Below are 19827 nucleotides of genomic sequence, written 5' to 3'. Positions count from 1 at the left end.
ACTTACTCACTGTGAATCCTTGGGAAGGTCATATGCCTGCCTCAGTTTCTTTGTCAGGAAAGGTGAAATAGTAACACGTGCTCAGTGCCTCACAGGCTTACCCTCCAGAAAGTGCTTTGTCAGCCTCAGGGTATTATAGCAATGCGCTCATTTGTTTACGCTTCACCAAACCAAACCAAATTTATGTAAATCCCATATATCTAACTTGACTAGTGAGGATCTTTGCTCAGTCTCCCCAGTCTATTTCACTCAGAAGTATCCCCATTCTGGTTCAGACGGTAATTTTCTTCCATGAGGCCATTAATCCTCCCATCCTCTCCTCGGTGGGATTATCTTCTAAACTCCCATGTATGCAGTTTTCCTTCACATCCAGCAGAGAGCTTTGTTCCTGGAACATGTCTCATCCCCTTCCAGGAACAAAAATCAAGAGAATTGGACCCTTTCACAGCTGGCAACACTCAGGCTAGGCCATTACCTGAGTCTGGGAGAGCCCAGAGCCTTCTGGGATGGAGCCTGTCCCTCAAGATAGTGGAGCTGCAGCAGGACTAACTGGAGGGGGAGAAAGATAATGAGCCTGTAAATTTGAGGGGGTCACATGAGCAGACTTCAGAGGTCCTTCTTGTTGGTCCATGATGAGCCAAAGGGGCATCTTGGTGTATTCTAGGAGGGGGTTTGATCAAATGAATTGGAAAGTAAGAGAGAGAGGCAGAGAGACAGGCAGAACCACACAAAGATGGAGACAGACAGAGGCAAACTAGGTGATGAGGCCGTTCACATGGATTTGGGGGAGAAAGGCTCTAAAAACAGGACAATCCATGTTTTTCTTCTACTTTCATCCCCCTCCTCCCATCAGCCCCTGAGCAGAGGTGGATTAGAAAACTGCTGGGCTGGGGTAGGGGGGCCTGCAAGTTTTTCCCCTCGTTCTCTGCCAGGATCTAGAGAGTCCTCCTGGCCTCTTGTGGAGGTCATCCCCACTGGGTCCAGAAGGTATCATCATTCTTCTTCAGCATCCTCCTTTCAGAAGGAATTGTGCACCTTACGCTTTTAGGATCTCAGTTAAGAGTTCTGTTTTCATGACACAGCAGCTATCTGTGATCATGGTGTGGGTTTGTTCTGAGCCAGGAATTTCCCCTGATGCCCATGTGCTTGACAGACCTTAACTCAGCCTGGGTTTGTACAGTATCATTGAGCCAAAAATTTCCTCTCTGGTCCACATGCCTGACAGTTCCCATCAAGTAAAAGGTTCTCTCTCTCTCTCTCTCTCTCTCTCTCTCTCTCTCTCTCTCTCTCTCTCTCTCTCTCTCTCTCTCTCCCTCTCTTCTCCCCTCCCCCTTTCCCTACTTCCCTCTCCCTCTATCTCGCTCTCTTTCTCTCTTCTGTCTCTCCTCTCTGTGTCTCTTTTTCTCTCTTTTATTCTCTGCTTCTGTTTCTATTTCTCTCTGTCTCTCTCTCTCTCTCCCTCCTTTTCATAAGATTCTGCCTTTCCATTCTGTCATAGTATGCACCTAGCAGCAGGGTGGGTTTGAGATGCCCAGAGCTCCAAGGTGGGGCAGGTTCCACAGGAGACAGCGGCAGATACGGGCATAGAATTTAAACATCTCCTCTATGTCCCTGTGGTTCTTTTCTGATTCCTGTGAGTACTGGATGATAATGACAGTTAACATTTATATAGAGCTTACTACATGCCAGGTGCTGTTCTAAGGGCTTTACAATTATCTCATTTGATTCTCACAACTCTGGGAGGTAGGTGCCATTTTATCTCCATTTTACAGTTAAAGAAACTGAGCCAAGCAGGGGTTAAGTGACTTGCCCAGGGTCGCACAGCTAGTAAGTATATGAGGCCAGACTTGAACTACAGGCTGTGGTGCTGCCCTGCTGGTGGAATCTCCCCTAAAGTCCCTCATTCCTGACTTTATAAAAATGCTTGCCAACACAAAGGACAAAGAAGCCAACCTGGCCTGTGGTGTGACCCAACTGAGCAGAGGCTTTTCTCATACAGGGCTGAACTAGGATTTCCCAGGATAAGCAAATGGTCTCTTCACTTTGGACTTGCTCCATCCAACTCAATCATCAGGCTAATCACTTGGTGCCATTATCTACCCTACCCATCCCTCAGCTTATTCTCCCTCCTTTATTGGGTCTCTGAGAGTTCCTGGGTAGGGAGGTGGGGTGCTCTCCAACTTATGCTTTAGTCCCCTCTGATTCTCTGGCCCCCTTTACTCCTAGGATCTCTCCCTGTGCCTCCTCCATGATCCAGAGCTCTGGGATTTCTCCTTCTGAGCACAGCTTCCCAGTCTTCTGTCTCTCCATGAACCTCCTTGCTCAGTCTGTTCCTCATGCTGAGTGTGCATCTAGCCCCTTGATCTCCCTCCATTCTCCCAGGTCATCCTTTCTTCCTTGGTCTCCTTCCCAAGCTCCACAGTCTTGACCCTGTGCTTGGTCAATTCAAGTACTCATCTCTATTCATTACCCTTGGGTCCCTTGTCTCTTCATCCAGTGGTCAACCATTCCTTGCTGATCCCAACCCTAGGTGTGTCCCCTGCCACCTGCATTCTCTGTTCTACTCAAATAATACCAAATGTTCCTTGAGAGAGCCCTGCAACTCTGCTGACTGGGTGCCCTACATGTCCATGGGGTCTAGTCACTGCTGTCTCTCACAACATTGGTCCAGTCTCCTGGGCCGATCCTGGACTGTGGGAACATTCAGTTTAACTCCATCCCCAAGGATTCTAGAATGTCCAATGACTCCCCACGGTCTCCAGAAAAAGTCCCAAGCCTCTTGTACCGACTCTCCAAGGCCCCCATTACTGCTCTAAGCTTCCTACAGAAAAAAGCCAACACTCCCATAAAGAGGTAGGGATACAATGATTGTTCATGAGACTGTAGATCTGAGTCTGCTGTCTGGTGGGTGGTACAAGGGGAGCATGTTCCCCCCAAAGCATCCTGCCATTCTCGCACCTCTGAACACTCACTTCCAAGTGTGATTAATGTTCCTGTCCTTGTCACCATCGACATAGTTATGCATCTCACTAGGCTTCTTTCTTCATCCTCCTTGCTGCTCAGAAGTATTCTCTCATCTTTCCTCACCACCCCTCCCTTCCTTTGAGGCAATCACAGAATTTACTCACAGATAATGAGCTTTTAATGTACTAAGGAGGTGTGAGCCAGTTGTAAAATTGTGGCTATCCCTGGGCGGTCTCTTTATGAAGTGTGAACCCCTTCCTCTGATGAAGTGAAAGGGAGTACTTTCATTGTAGGAGAAAACAAATTAGCCATGCTGGGGGGAGGGGGCTTTAAAGAGATCTCTGAGGAGGTGAAGGCTGTGACCTGTGGAGGAGGGGCTGGGAACAGGGAAGTCCCTCTCCTTTTTCCTCACCGACTGGGGAACTTTGAACTGCCATTAATGGACCCCGGCAGGAGCCAGTTTGAATTTAGTTGAGGGAGCAAAGAAAGGTGCTCCAGACAGACAAGATATGGAAGAGGGCTCATTCTGCTTCCCAGCTCGCCAGAACTCATCCTCTGCCCCACGGCGGGTAGCTCCTTCCCCAACTTTTGTAGCTCTACCTTTGAGAACAAGCAGATTAAGATCATTCTGGACACAGACGTATCAATCACTTGCCTATAATTCTAAACTCTGCCTTTCTAGCGTAAAATACACCTCCCTGGTGACCTCTCTTTCCTCTATGGGCCACTTTCTCCTATTAGAATAGAAGTTCACTGAGGCCAGGAGTTGTGTCACTTGCTTGTATTTGTACCTCCAGCATGTAGTCTAGTGGCTGGCATATAGTGAGATCTTAATACATGTTTGTGTTCATTTGAGGTAGGAATGGGGACCTCTGGAAGCAGGACAGAGATATGTCTATGGATGCAAGAGACATTGATTAGCCCAGGCATTTGAGAGTTGAGCTGTGGAGAGGAACAGACCCTTAGAACCCTGCGGAGAAGTCCAGTACATGTACTACACCTAAGGGGAGATGTGTGAGGACTTTCCCAAGAGAGAAAGGCCTTCTTGCTTCAGCAGTATTGGGAATTCTGAGTTGTCTCTGTCATGTGTACTACACATCTGCCTTACTACTATCATACTCTGTACTGAGTCTTCCCAGTGATGCTTTCTGCCTCCATTTGTGGCAGAATCTATCTCAAGGTTATGAGAGGGTGAAATGTTTTGTAACTATTCAGTACTTTGCTAAATGTTAATTGTGTCTACTGGCTGATTGTTAATGAGAAGTTCACCAGTGGGGGCTTCTGTGATGTGTGCTATTAGAAGTACAGCCCCAAAGGTTTATACCCCTCCCCTCAGACCATTAACTGGAGACCCAGTTCACCAATGTCAATGCAAATCTAGGAGATCACATAGAAAAGAGTGCATGGTATGCTGCATTTGTCTATTTCTTGCAGAGAAACTTGACTTTTCTGACAGTGCAATCATGTTCCATGTGTTTCAGATACTACAGCATATTCAGTAATTCCCTAATCATTAGAGGTCTGAAAATGTTACCAGTGTGTTCTGTGCTGGTTTTAGTTTTATTTTGTGGCTGTTCTGAATCCATTTGTACAGAAAGGTATCTTTCCATGCCAATAATATCTCTGGGAGTTTGTGCTTGGGGTGGGGCAACCAAGTCCCTCAAGTCTGTGAACGCTCTTGAAGTTCCTCTTGGATAATGAAAGCCTGCTGTTGGCCAGAAAAAGCCTTCCCAAACATTCTTTAGGCTTGTTTTCCAGCACTCACTTTCTCCTTCTCAATGCTCAGGCTTGTGAAATTGCCTCCCGGTCTCTGATCTTGTCTTGCTGTTTTGTGCATCTGTGCATTTGGATACGGTGTCCCCTGGAAGCAGCCCTGATTTTCTCCCACCTCGGTTAGGGGCTGACCCAGATGGTCCCTCCACCTAGAAGGATTTCTTCTTTCTGGAATCTCTCCCATCCACTGTTTGCCATTTCTCAGTACTTAATCATACTCTAATAAATGCTTTAATAATTTATATGTTGGTCCCTTTCGTCTTGCTCTTTTGCAAACTCCTGGAGAACAGGTCCTGAGCTGTTTTTCATCTGTGTATCTCCAGCACCTACTAGTATGATACCTTGCACCAGTTAGTGCTTAATCAGTTGCAGAATGGTTAAAAATGTTTTCCTGTTAAACTGTTCTCCTCAGGAATATTGGTAACAGTTGTGAACTTCAGGATCCTCCTGGTCAACTGCCTGTTCTTCCCTGATATTTTAAGATGATGTCAAGAAAAGAAATGACTGAGGGGAAATCTATGAAATGGAGGCAGAAAGTCTATGATGAAGAGCATTTGGATAAGACATAAAAGAAGAAGAAAGTAGTAGCTTATGTCAGTAAATTACAGATCACCGGACCTCCTGGAGGCTGTTAATGATGAAGCCTGACATAGCTCACAAAATGACCAGAGAGGGAAATCAGAGCTTTGGAGAGGAGACTAAACCAGCTAAAGATCTCTCAGGTGACTATTCCTATTTAAACTCAGAACACCTGAGGAAGTGTGGACATGCCAATAATTTCATCCCAACCTAGGTTTGCAAAGTTTTCTTTGAAGTCATTGCAAACAAAAAAATAGAACTGAAAATGATAGAAATTTTGAGGAAAATGAACCATGTCATCCTAGAGTTTGTGACAGTCCATTAACAACAAGACAATATGAAGATTTATAGAGCATTTTGTGTACACTCTCTCCTTTGAGCTTATAACAATCTTTTGAAGTAGGTGCTGCAAGTACTGCTGCCACCATTTTACAGATGAGGAAACTGAGCCTGAGAAGCCAAAGACTTTGCCCTTAGTCACTCATTGGCAGAGAAGCAGAGGAGGGATTGGAAGCTGAGTTTCTCTAGCTCCAAGTCCAACACTGAAGTCCCTTTGTCATTCTGTTTCAAAGGAAGGAAATGCTGGACAATGTTGGATTTTTATCCTTAAATGCTACAACAGACGTGTGATTTCATCAGTGTGGGAGTTCCTTCCAGTGATGCCGATCACAGCCCATCTGGGATGAACTTTTGCTCTAGTCTTGTCCTTGTCCTCTCTTCTGGTCATAAAATCACTGAATTTACTAGAACTGGAGGGGAATTTAGGGCTCACTGGGTCCAATCCCCTCCTCTATGAAACACAGCAGAACCACCTGCCTTGTTTTCTTTTGTGGAAGGTTCATCAGGCTGGGAATGTTTTCCTGTTGTTCCAAGTAGACAGACACAGTCTACTTGGATGACTTTGAAATACTCACCAAAGTCTGGGTGTTCTTGTGGACACAATGGGGAGATTAAGTTGGTGGATCATCCCATTCTGTGGGTTAGTACCTTAGCTCCTGAATTCAGACAGTGTTAATTAGAAGATTATTGTCAGCCTAGACTGCGACTGGTCCCCAGTGGAGGCTTGAATCCCTACCCTAAGCCTGTTCTGTCCCAGTTCCAGAGGCAGGATGTGCATTGAAAATGCTCCAAGTGCTCCTTTGGTGTCATCTCCCCTTCTACCCAACATCCAAATGGATATTCCTAAAGCACACGCTGTCTTGGTGCTCTCCCCCTTGAGAAGCTTTAGGGTTTCTCTAGTGCCTTGGAGACAAAATGCAGATGGGTTGGGCATATAAGATCCTTTTAATGTATTTTCATCTTACCTTTCCAAACTGACTTGATTTCTCTTTATACTCTACATTCCAAACAGACCAGGCTATTTCTATTCTCTGTTCTCGACATCCCAGCTTACATTTGTGTGCCCCCTAACATCTGGAATGAGTCTTTCCTCTCCTCCGCATCTGCTAACATAACCTGCCTCTTTTCCAGACTCACCTCCTAAGTGAGTCCTTTCCTCATCTCTCAGCTGTCTATGTTCCTCCCAGCAACTGCTTTGTCTTCCCTGTGTCAGCTTCCTTTTCCCCCTGAGGATGCCTTCGTCCCTTTCCTCCCCCTGGAAGATCTCTCACCCTTTGAAGCTTCATGCTCCAAGTGATGAATTTCTCCCAGAACCTCCCTTTTGACAGTCATGGTCACTGCTTTCTCAGCAGCCCTCCTGACTGCCCAGACTTTGCCAGCCTGCCCCGAGGTACCTTGTTCCCCCTCCCCGATACGCACTTTCTAACTCTTTTTTAACCCTTGGAATGTGATTTCCCTGAAGGTAGGGACTGTCTTTCTCTTTGCTTATACTGGTGCCTCTCAGGCTCAGCACACCGCTTCACCCATACTGAGTCCTTTATAATGCTTGTTCACTTGATTTGGTATATATTTTGTAAAACCAAAATAAAAACCCAAAGCTGGACTGTTCTTCATGAGCACTGCTTCTCCTGGAAGCTCATGACACAGATTCTGACTTGCCTCATACTGTGAAGTTCAGTGTCCCCTGGACACATATGTTCCTCCCCATGCATTTCCTGCTACCATTTTAATTTAAATTCTTGCCCACTCTACCTCCTCCTATATGCACTATGAGTATTTTTCGGAAGATACACCCCAATATTTCAGGGAAGGTGCTTTATAACCACTAGTCTTGCTATACCATTGGAATGAATGCCTTTTCTAAAAGCTAATTGATTTGCCGGCTAACTGTTAAAGGGAATCCTGCTGGTAGGGGCTCATGTACTATAGTATTAGGAGGATAGCTACCTACAGGATTGCCAGCGGAACCTAAGGACATCTAGGGACGCAGCCTCCAGGTCCTTGTGTGAGTTGTCAAGTAAGCCCCAAGGGGTTGCTATATATTTATTCCTATTCACAATAGATCTCCACCCTCATTGGAGGAATGCTTGTTTGTTTGCATTTGGGGAGTTCCTAAATTCTCAAGAATAAATACTCAGTTCATAGAATCCCTCTTTGATTTGTATGAAGCTGGTAATTTGATGCATATATTTGAGAATTCAGACCACTGGTCACATTCTATTGGCCAAGTACAAAAGGTCCTAAGGAGTTGAAGGAACACAGTTAGGGAGGGACAGTTTAAGAGCCTTGGACCCTAACCTCATCAGGGCTGATTCACTCTGCAGCAGACATTTCATTCAAAACAAGGTAAGGGAAAGGTCTATGACATCTGCTGCTGGCCAGAGGACATCTGGAGTCTAGTGTCCAACTCTGGGCCATCCAAGGACCAGCCTAGCCAAAGTCAGAGAGGCTCAGCACCAGATTCACTGCAGAGAGATGGACTCTTTTTTTTGCCACAGGCACCTCTCCAAGACCATCTGTTGTTGTTCATTCTTTGTTTTCGAAGAGGGCCAGTGACATCACAGGTGATGTGCTGACTTGCTCATGAGTCAGATTTAAGTGAAGCAGAATTGTACAAAGTTGTCAGCCTCATTCTCTGTTCCAGAGTCATTGGAGTCCAGTAACAGAACAAGAGTCAGGACAACTGGGAATGGCCCAAGATGCAACAGATGACGTTGGTGTCTTCCATGTCTAACCAAGCTCTAAGCTGTTCATGGCCCTTGGAACAAATGGTTCTCGTTCACCGATTCTTCTGGGGGGAGCCTTCACATGCTTGGAGTAGACATCCCCTAATTCATCGACAGTTTTGAGGCCCCTCGGTTACCCATAACCTGGGTCAGCCCATCTACTGAGATGGTTTACTGGGGTGTGGCTGCTGCCCATGCAGCCTTCTTGGAGTCACAGATGAGAGTTAGGTGAGAGGTGGAAGAGTTGTCCTTACACTAGACTTGCTAGTGCCTCCTGAACACCCCGCACACCTACTAAAACTTTGAAGGCTGTGTCAATGGAGGGAAGACCCTCAGTGAACAAAGTCACAGATTATTGAAGTATAGTCTCATGCACACGTGCACATGGGGGATGGTGTCTACACCAGAGATGGTGAAATGTCTATGTCTGTGTCTATAAAAATGTTCATTCATTTTTGAAGAAAATATGAGTACCACATGGTGGAGGAAGCTCTTCTGTCTGCCAGCCCTCAGGCTTGTCTGCTGCTGTAATAATTCTTGAGTGAATTTGGGCTCCTGTTCTCTCCTTCAGCGTCTCTGGGGCTCCCAGCACTTCCCACGCACCCTCTCTCCTTGGCTGCTTCTCTGGATGTCTTCCCACGACTGCTGGGAGCTAAGTCACAAATCAAGCGGACAGCCAAGGTATTAGCATTTTTGCACTCCTTCCTCTGGGGATTCTCAGACAATTGCTCTCTTCTCATTTCCTCCGCTGCCTCTTCTTCCTCCCTCTCTCCTTCACCACTTCTTCCTCTCCCCACTCCTGACCCTCTTCTCCTTCTTCATCCCCTCTTTGCCCATTTCCTCCTCTTTCTCCCTGTCCTTGTCCTCCCTCCTCTTCCTGGGTAAAGCAAAGGCCTATTGTCATTTTTGCTGTTCAATAGAATACTAGCAATGCTAGTTATAGCAACAAAACAAGAAAAGAGCAAAGGAAGGAGTAAGTAGAGGCAAAGAGGGCACAAAATTATCCCTTTTTACAGAGAATATGATGGTTTACGTGGAGAACACCAGAGAGTCAATTAAAAATGAAACAATAAGCAAATTCAGCAAGATTGTAGCATACAAAATAACTCCCACAAATTAGCAGTATTTCTGGGTATTACCAACAAAATTCAGGTGGAGAAAATAGAAATTCCATTTGAAGTAACTACAGGCAGCATAAAGTACTTGAGTCTACCTCAAGACATACACAATAACTGTATGAATACAATTATAAAACACTCTTTACACAAAGACAGAACTAAATGATTGGAGAAATCTTTATTGCTTATAGGTATGTCTAGCCAATATGATAAAAATGACAACATTTTCTGAATTAATTTACTTGTTCAGTACTAGACTGATCAAACTACCAAAGAATTCCTTACAGAGCTAACAAGTCTCGTTTGGAGAAATCAAAGTTCAAGAATTTCAAGGTAATTAAGGAAAAAATAGGAAGGAAAGTGTTGGTGGTTGTCCTTCATTCTGAAGAGGACCAGTGATGCCAGTGGGTTAAAGTGAAGCAGAGCTCTTGACCTCATCCTCTTTTCCCGAGTCATCCAAGTCCAGTGGCGGGACAAGGTCAGATGACTGGAGATGGCTCAGGTTGCAGTGGGTGACCTTAATGTCTTCCACATCTGACCAAGCTTCAAAGCTTCCCAGGGCCTGCTTTAGCCGCCTTCATGGCCATTGGAATAAATTATTCTCATCCACTCATTTCTCCAGGGGAAGTCTTCACATGCTTAAGGCGGACATCCCCTAACTCACCACTGGGCTTGAGGCCCATTGGCTACCCTCATCCTGGTTTAGCCTGTCTGGCTGCAGAGCATGGTACAGCTTCTTGGGTGGCAGGTGGTCACCAAAGGTGGATGAGTGAGACCTTTACAAGGCCCCTCTCACACCAGAGGAGCTCATCCTCCTGAACACTCTATACATCCCAATTTCAAACCTTTCTACAAAGTTGTAATATGTTAAAAAATACACAGTTTGGTACTGGGTAAGAAATAAAGAGGCTGATCAGGGGAACAGATTTGTAGAAGCAAATGAGCACAGAAATTGTTAGATAAACAAAGCTACCGGGGCAAGAGTTCACTATTCAGCAAAAACTATTGGAAAATATTGAAAGCAGCTTGGCAGAAAGTAGGTATAGACCAATATCTCACACCATATACCAAGACAAGCTCCAAATTGGTACACGGTTGTCATGTAAAGGGTGACATCATCATGAGCAAATGAGTGGAGCATGGAAGAAATTACCTGTCAGATCTGTGGCTGGAGAACCAGCTGAGAGATATAGAAGATCACAGCAGGTAAAATGGACCATTTTGATTACATAAAATTAAAAAGATTTTGCATAAACAAAACCAAGGAAGCCAAAAATTAGAAGAGAATCCAGAAACTGGGATAAAATCATGGCAGTGTTTCTCTCATAAGTCTCATTTCTAAGATATGTAAGGAACTGTTTTAAATTTGTAAGAATTTCCCAGTTGATAAATGGTTAAAGGATATGGATAGACAATTTTCAGAAGAAATGCAAGCTATCAACAGACAGGAAAAATGCTCTAAATCACTAATAATTAGAGAAATGCCCATTTAAACAAAGCAGAGGTGCCCCTCCACAGAGCTCAGATTTGCTAAGATGACAAATTCTGTAGGTATCGTGAGCAAGCAGGCGCGCTAATGTACTGTTTGTGGAAGGTCATGCGCTGGACCAGCCATTCTGGAATCCCACTTGGAGCTTCCTTTGAAAAATTATTGACCTCTGCATGCCCTTTGGTCTAGATCTCTGCCCTGATGAGCCCAAAGGAAGAAGAGAAGCCATATGTACAAAAAGGTTTAGAGCAGTTCTGTTTGTGGTGGCAAAGAATTAGGAATGAACAGAATGTCCATTCATTGGGGATTGGCTAACCAAGTGCATGGCACACATACGTTAGATATACACAAGTGTATATAAGATGGAACATTATTGTGCTGTGATGAATTACGAAGGGGATGGTTTCAGAAAAACCTTAGAAGAAAGAGAAGTGAGCCAGAAGAACGATTTATGAAATAACAACCGTTCTATAAAGACAAACATCTTTGAAAGACTTAGGAATGCTGAGCAGCTCAGTGATCAGCCGCTGTTCTAGAGGATTCGTGATGAAATCAGCAAACCATCTCAAGTGCGGGAAATGAGGGATGCACACATACATACACATGCACACACAAACACGTACACGCACAAACATGCACACACATGCACATGCATACTCTTACACATGCACACACATGTACACACACACACCTTTTTTACATGACTAATGTGGGAAAAAGGGGAAAGGGAGAAAATTCAGAACTAAAAATAAAATAAAGTTGAATTTTTTAAAAAGTCACGAACATCTCTTAGACCGTATAAAAGTCCCAGACTGTCCCACCCCTAAAGGTGTCCATCTTACCAGAGTCCGCAGTGATTTCATGCCCTACTTTCCTTCCTCCATATTGACTAGGGGTGAGTGAGTAGACAGCCACTTACCTTGACAGATACTGCTTCACAGACTCCGTCTATCCTCTAAGGCACCAGGGTCTACCCAACATGGGCATCTTGCTGGTTTTTCCGTTACTAGAGCATCCCTTTCACTCAGTGTTCCCTGTCTTGTTTTGCTCTGGCCCAAATAAACAACAGGACCTCTGCTGCTCTGCAGGAGAGCTCGTGGTGACTGGCTTCCCTGTGGCTGTGGCCACCATCTGTTTCTCCTCATCCTTTTCCTCATCTTCACTTCCTTCTGTGCGCTGTCTTCTCTTGTCAGAAGGGTAGTTCATTGAGGGCAGGGATTGTCTCACATTCGTGACCAGGTCTTTATCACTTAGTACAGTATTTGGTGAATAGTAGGTGCTTCATAAATGCATTCACTTGACTATACTGGGATACATTGCCTTCCCTGTGGGATTGTGACCCATTGACCCTCAATCAGGGCCTACCAGTTTCCCAGTGGTTTGGATACACTCATACCCTTCCATCCAATGTTTCTCCTCCAATCCCCCTTGTGGCCAATGGGAGGGGCATTTGCGTGGTCAGCAGCACCTCAGCCTTGGGTTTAAGGAGGCTAGTCCTTGCATCGAAGGTGGGATAGCAGGAAGTCCCCTGGCCATGCCCAGGGCAGAACCTCAGCATCATAAGATAACTCTCACCCGAGCTTTTGGAAAGAGCTCAGTGCAGTGAGGACAGGGCCCCCAGAGTGGGGACAGAATAGCTGGTCTGCTCTGTGGGTACTGCCATCCCTTCCAGCCTCCAGAGAGTGATTATGGTGGTCACAGGATTGGGAGAACAGTTCTGAACTCTTGGGCCAGCAGTCTGAGTCATGAAGGAGACAGATGAGCTCCCCTAGGAGGGCAGGTGGCCGCCTGGGAGAGCTGCTAACATCCTGGGCCTAGAGCAAATGAAAACTTTGAAGCAGACAAATGGGGCAGCTTCATTGTGATGGGCTGAGGTTAATTTCCCAGGGGAAATGTGTCACCCTCTGGGCTGATGCTAAAATATCTTTCTGCCCCAGGAAGGAGATGACTGCCAGCTTCCTGGTTTCTTTCCTTCATAAATCATGAGAGGGTTTACAATTGGGAGAGGTTTGAGCATGAATCCCAGTGGCCTGTGGGTCCTACAAGCTTGACCTCTTATGGCTTGGGCATTCTTGAATCCCCACATCCTCTGGGGGAGTGAGGAGACCCTTGAACTCCAAGGACAGGGAGGTCTTTGGCTCTGGGGTCCCAGGTGCTGAGGCAGGCTCTGAAGTCACATGTGAGGGAAGAAGGTCTGAGTGAGAAGAGTCCTCCTGATGGGACAGATCTGAGCTACTCTGAGCAGCCCCAACCCTGCCTGGGTGGAAGGAGCCCAGACCCTGGAGGATGGCCAGCTGACAAACCTTTATCCTTCCCACTGTTCCACAGCTTGTCCTCCACATTCTGTCCTCTTGGTCTACCGGTGTTGGTGTTTTGTTTTTTCCTGTGTACTGCCCACATCCTACTTGGAAGAAGCTTCTTTGCTCAGCATCTTTCTCCATCCTGGGTCTTGATCTCTGCTGTCAAGTTTGTTATATCCAGAGGCTCATTGAATCTAATCCAATGTCCCTCCTTTTTAAGACCAATCAGGCTCCTGGTACCTGCAGCTCAGCTCATTGGGACAGACCAACATGATGCCCTCTGGCTTCACTGCCCCCTGATTGGCAGCCTCTGCAGGAGTCAGTCCACATGGCATGCAGGTAGGGAATCTTGCCCAAGCCCAGGCTCCCTGCCAAGGCTCTGAATATCCGATAATGTGTGCAGGCATCCTCCTATGAAAAGCCCCTCCTATGGATTCGATTCCAGAGCCTTGCAAGTGACCTGACTATTTCTTCTACTTATCTGGGCTTTCTTTGTAGTCACAATGTCTACCGGGAGGGCATAGGTATCAGAAATACTTAAACACATGATCATGAGAAGTAATAAGGCTGGGTAGCTTTGGTAAGGAGCATTCTCAAGAGAAAGACAAAATTTAAAAACTGTGTAAAAATAATCAAAATCTCAGCTACAGGAATTTTATGGGCTACTGGACGTAGACTTAAAATGCCCATTTAAAGCAATTCCATAAGCAGCCCCCACAAGTAGGGGCTAGAGGATGTTATAACCTGCCTACCCTATTCACTGAGGACCAGGTACTCTCAATCAAATGCCCACCCTCCCCTGACCTGGCTGAGAGCGTACCCAGTACCCACCAAGCTCTCTGGCTCTTTAAGAGCTGTTTCCCTCTCTCTTCCTTGTCTCCCCTCTCAGTAGGTACTGTTATCTATCTCACTGGTCCTGAGTTGGGTTACCAAATTAGATCTTAAAGTTCCAACCGCTCTCCTATTGGCTCCTCCTCTTCATTAAACTCCAGACCATAGATTTCTTTTTTTTTTTCTCCACATGAAGCAGTGTATGAAACTCTCCTCAGAATGCTAGTGGTAAGCAAAGTAAGTAAAATGAAGGTGCCAACCGTGGCATTCCTGCCTTCCCCACCCCAGCCCGCATAGTGCTCCACAGAGGAGACAGCAGCCCCTCCCAACCCAGCCTCTTTTCCCCCACCCCCAGGGACTAGGTACCAAGCCAACTTCCCCAGGACTTTTTCACTCCTGCCAAATCTCTCAGCGCTTGGGTGTAGGTGTCCAGGTGGTTGTGCAGTTCCTGTTCCTGTCTCCTGAAGCAGGGCAGGTTCCCCAGGCCATGGCCCATGGATCTGTGGAACCACCATCTCTACTTGTCAATGCCCAGAGCTTTTCAGAGGTACTTCCCTAATTTGTGTGTCCTTCCTTCTACAAACAGACAGGTGAGTATGTGTACTTTCCCATCCAGGGCACAGGGTTTGGATCTCACTGTCTTTTTCAGATGACCAGGGAGGGTGTCTGGCTCCAGCAGTACCTTCCCGCCTTAACTCCCCAAGGTTCCTACCCTTTTCTCTCCAACAATCACATCCCACCCTGCCTATCCACTTTTGGTCAGCCAGGCAGGCAAGTGGAATTGAGAGCAGAAGCATGGACAGATATTGTCCCTGGTCCTGGGACCTGGGGTTAACTGGTTCCACCAAATTCAGCTGGCTAGGGGGTTAGTAACTTTGCCATGTACTGAAACCTCACAAGCAAATCTCATTACCTCTAGGCATATGGGTGGCTTTGTACTAGTGAGTTTTTCTCCTCTCTCCCCACCTCCCAGATGAGAGAAGAAGAGGGTACAGAAGGTCAGAGAAAGCTGCTCTCAGAGCCCTTGTGAGTGGACTTAGACATGATCTCCTGTCTGCTCTTCCCAAAGTGGGGGGATGGGTGAAAACACTGCTCCTTCTGAACGATTCCCCCCCACCTCCAGACTCTAGCAGGCATCCTAATTATGTGTAAGGGCTAGCTTGGGCAACTCTCCATGTTTTTGTAGAGACCATTTTTCTGATTTGGCTTAAACTGTACTTGGACCACGCATCAGGTCTGGCCTCTCATTATCTGGCCTCTCCTCTGATTTTCTGTCATGTCCCAGGAAGCCTTAGGCTGACCTAATGGACTGCAGTAGTGGTACCAAGGCTGCATTTGGCTGCTTTCTGAGCCTGCCCCAGGAAGCTACTTGCCCTTGGACAACTGCTGAAACCTGGGAGGGAGCAAGTCACCGTCACTTGTCCAGTGGCCTGGACTCATGGAGATTTGCTGTAGGGTTTGGGGAGATCCTGTTGGTTCTGGGGAAAGAATTTCCTCTTTGGACCTGGGCCCTGAAGGAGTCCCAAAGGAGAGGGCAGAATAAACAAGGTAGCTGGGAGGAAAGGTCAGGGAAGGAAACCTGGGGAAGTAAAGGCGGGTGATCAGAGGTGGGTTCCCAGGGTGCTCATGGCCTTGGTTTAGACCGGAAAGTATTAGCGAGAGGAAGAGGAAAGGGAAAAGCCTGACTGAACTAGCAGCTGCCTCTGGGACCCAACCCAGGGGACATGTGCCATCCATTTGCTAGGAGATTTTTGAGGGTGCTCTCTGCCCTGCCCCTCCCAAGCCCCTTGAGCAGCCAGCCTGTCATTCTATCCCTCTGGCCATCCCTGGCTCTGCCTCAGTTGTCCCCTCCAAGCTCCAAGCTGTCCCCTCCCCCTCGCCCAATGGTGATCTCTTCCTGGTATGTCCATTTGGGGAATGGGCCCAGGACGACCAACTGTCCTTCCCCTCTTGCTCTGCCTCTGCCTTCCAGGCTTCAAAACTATGACCTCCCCCACTTCCCCCCAACACAGACAAATAGACACATACACACACAGACACATGCAGATGTATACATACACACGACACATGCAGATATACACACACACATAGACACACAAGACACATATAGACATACACATGCACATGTACAAGCACACACATGCACACATATGCACACATACACACACATGCACAACCACATGTGTGCACACACACATGGTGCCTTTATCACTTTCCCCCACCTTCTCACCAGCTTCCTTTTCCTATTAGGATCCCCTAAAAGGGGAATCCCTATGTAGGACTCCTCTTTGAGAGGAGACAATCTTATTTTTTACTTATATTTGTGTCTCTAGTGCTCAACGTAGTACCTGGCACATAATAGGTGCTTAACCAACATTTGTTCCCTACACATCCACCTATTCAACTTCTCTCTTCATGGACATGAGAGACTCTTGGAAGTCAAGTCAACAAACATTTATTGAGTGCCTCCTGCATGCCAGGCCCTGGGTACAACACAACCCCAGCTCTCCAGGACTTCCCAGTGTGATGGGGGGAAGGAGAGGCAACATGTAAACTCTGTGTAAAATGATCTGAGAAGGAAGGCTCTGGCATCAGTGCGGGGTGGGAAGGGCTTCTTGGAGAACATAGGATTTTCACTGAGACCCATAGGAAGGCAAGCCAGAAGACAGAGATGAGGAGGGAGAAGTACCCCCAGAGCCAGTGAACAGAGCTGGGATATGGAGTGTTTGGGAGGAGGCCGGTGTCACTGGACTGTAGAGTCCGTGGAGGGGAGAAAGATGTAATGAGACAGGAGAGAGAGGAAGGACCAGGGTAGAAAGGACTCTAAAAAACCCAGCAGAGGATTTTCTATTTGACCCTGAAGGTGTAGAGAATGAGTGAGGATGGGGTGGGGTGACCTGGTCTGTCCTGCCTTTAGGAAGGTGAATTTGACAGATAAGAGGCAAGGAGACCCCTGCCTCCTGACGCCCCCACCCCCAGCCCTCCAGCAGCTACTGCATTAGAAGGAGGAAATTGTGTCAAATGATTATGAAATTCAGCTTAGCCGGCACTAGCTCTCGGTAGACTTGAAGGGGCTTCCCTGACTGTGAAGAACGTTGGGTGCCCAGGTCAATGGCTGAAAAGAAATTGTTTTCATTGTTATTATGGTGGGGATTTTTTATCCTGTAAGGAAATAGCACCACTGTGCCGGACCAAGTACAGACAGGGATTGGTTGGTGATGTCTTGGCTTTGGTTTCTGCCCTCCCCTCATTCACATGCCAGTCAAAGACAACCTTGAAAGTGAGGCTCACATCAGCGTCCAAGACACCACAGAGCTCATGGTTTGTTTTTGTTTTTAATGAAGTCATGTCCCTGAAATAGACTTTGGGAGCATAGGATCTTGCAGACCATAAGAGATGTAAAAAGAATCCCAAGGAATTTCTTACATTGAGAGAGTGTTATTCCAATCAACCAATCCCCATTTTTAAGGACCTGCTATGTGCCCGACAGTGCTAAGCACTGGAGACATAAAAGAAGCAGAAGGCGGTTCCTGCCCTCAAGTAGCTCATCATCCAATGGGGGAGACCGCAGGCAAACGAATATATGCAAATGAAGCAACATGCAGGATGAACAGGAGGTAATTAATAGAGGGAAAGGACTGGGATGAAGAGGACCTATCAAATGCTTGCCTTCCCCACAAAGAGGAGGGAGGGAGAATTTGGAACTCAAAATTTTAAAGAATGATTGTCAAAAAAATTTTACAAGTAATTAGAAAAAAATTGAAGACATAAAATTATTGTTTTTAAAGAACTGGAGATAAGGCTTCCTGAGAGAGCGGCAATCACGTGGCCGCGGGCTCAAGAGGAAGCGGCTGAGGCGGCTGGAGCCACGTGTGGTGAGCGTCCCTGCGGGAGGAGGGGGCTCATCGTGGCGGATGATTTGAAGAGATTCCTCTACAAGCAGTCAGCGTTGAAGGTCTTCATGCCATGGTGGTCTCAGACAGGGATGGAGTGCCTGTGATAACGCTCCAGAGCATGCCTGGAGACCTGGTCTCCTGTCTACTTTGGCACTTGCAACGGACCAGGGTAGCAAACTTGGACTTTCAAAAACCAAAAGTATCGTTTGCTCCTGTAACACATACCAAGCCGTCCAATTCAATCAGTTACCATTGGTGGTGAGTTTCACATCAAGCAGCAGTGCAAATACCGGACTGATTGTCAGCCCCCTTGTTCGAAGAGTTGAGACAGGCCCAGGAAGGTTCTTAACCTGACTGGCCTGACCCTGGCCTGACCCTGACCTGACTCTGGCCTGACCCTGACCTGACTCTGGCCTGACTCTGGCCTGACTCTGGCCTGACCCTGGCCTGACCCTGGCCGCCTGGTGATCCCGGTGAGTCCAGCCCAGCAACCTTGACTTCATCAAGTAACGTGACTCCACATGCTCAGAAAAGACAACTTTCCCCAACTTAGACTGAAGAAGAAGACTGTATTTATTATTTCCAAATAGATGGACTGTTGTGTTGGGTTTTAGGCTCAGTTTTTCCGTAGTATGATTTCTGGGGAGACCACTGAAAGAGGTTCAGTATCCATCACAGCTCCCATGGGGTTTAGCTTAACCACCAATGAGGGATGAGATTCTTATCCCGCGGATCAGAATCCAAATGAGCCACCTAAAGCTGTTGTGTACAGTCCATATAGGCCTGCCGTAGGTCGGGCCGGCTCCGTATGCGCTAGTGCTTTATTGTGAATAAGAGAACTTCTTTTTGTGTGTGCCATGTTGCATGTCTGCACTGAATGAGAGGAAGACAGCCTCTAACAGCAGTAATAAACCAGTACGGTCACTAACTACCCCTATTTATATCATTGTGAGGTAGAGGATTTAAGAAAGCATTACTAATTGGTATTTCTCGTTAAAGTATTGTACGTCTAAAAAGAAATCTCTTGCTTTGGATTCACTTTTACCTTCCACTCTCAATAACCAATCAGTGTTTTCATGTTTTTCTCTTTGTACAATTTAAAAGTGAAAATCAATATCAAAGGTTTGGTTTGTGACATTTACATGAATATCCTAATCCAACAGTTCTTTTTCCTTTTCCTGAATAAGGGTCTAAATAAAATAGTATCTTGTAAAAGGAAAAGAAGAAAAAAAAGGAGGAGACAGGGAAATAAAAGTAAAAGTAAAACAAGTAAAAGGGAAATAAAAGAAGAGATTTTAGGTGGGACTTACAGAAAGCTAAGGAGATTACTAGTCAGAGCAGAGGAGAGAGAGCATTCCAGGCATGGAGCGCCATGCTGAGAATTTGGGGGGCTGGGAGATGGAACAGCCAGGAGGCCAGGGTCTGGTTGATGTTAGGGAGTGAGGTGTAAGAAGAGAGGAAAGAGAGGAGGAGGATAAGGGCTTTAAATACCAAACAGGGCATTTTGTATTAGATCCCGAGGTGATAGGCAGTCATTGGAGTTTAGTGAGTAGGGGTGTGACATGGTTGGACTTGTGCTTTAGGAAAATCACTTTAGTGTCAGAATGGATTACTGGAGTGGGAAGAGACTTGGGGCAGGCAGACCATTCCACTTCTCCCCCCAGCAGCCATAGTAATAATGTAGGTGTGAGATAATGAGGGTTTGCACCAGAGGGGTTTCAGGGGAGAGAAGGGGGCATATCTGAGGAATTAAAAAGGTGAAATTACTGTGGTCATGAATTTTGGATCAGTCTCAGACACATGGAGCCAAAA

General features: G+C 46.4%; 1 pseudogene; it reads left to right on the top strand.

Annotated features, from left to right (window-relative positions):
* Positions 1-8765: 8765 nt before the first annotated feature.
* On the top strand, positions 8766-18929 carry LOC140512449 (uncharacterized; annotated as a pseudogene).
* The last annotated feature ends 898 nt before the right edge of the window (positions 18930-19827 follow it).

Source organism: Notamacropus eugenii, chromosome 6, assembly GCF_028372415.1.
Source record: "Notamacropus eugenii isolate mMacEug1 chromosome 6, mMacEug1.pri_v2, whole genome shotgun sequence".
Classification (NCBI taxonomy): Eukaryota; Metazoa; Chordata; class Mammalia; order Diprotodontia; family Macropodidae; genus Notamacropus; species Notamacropus eugenii.
The sequence above is the reverse complement of the archived record's forward strand: the minus strand, read 5'-3'. Positions and strand labels throughout refer to the sequence as shown.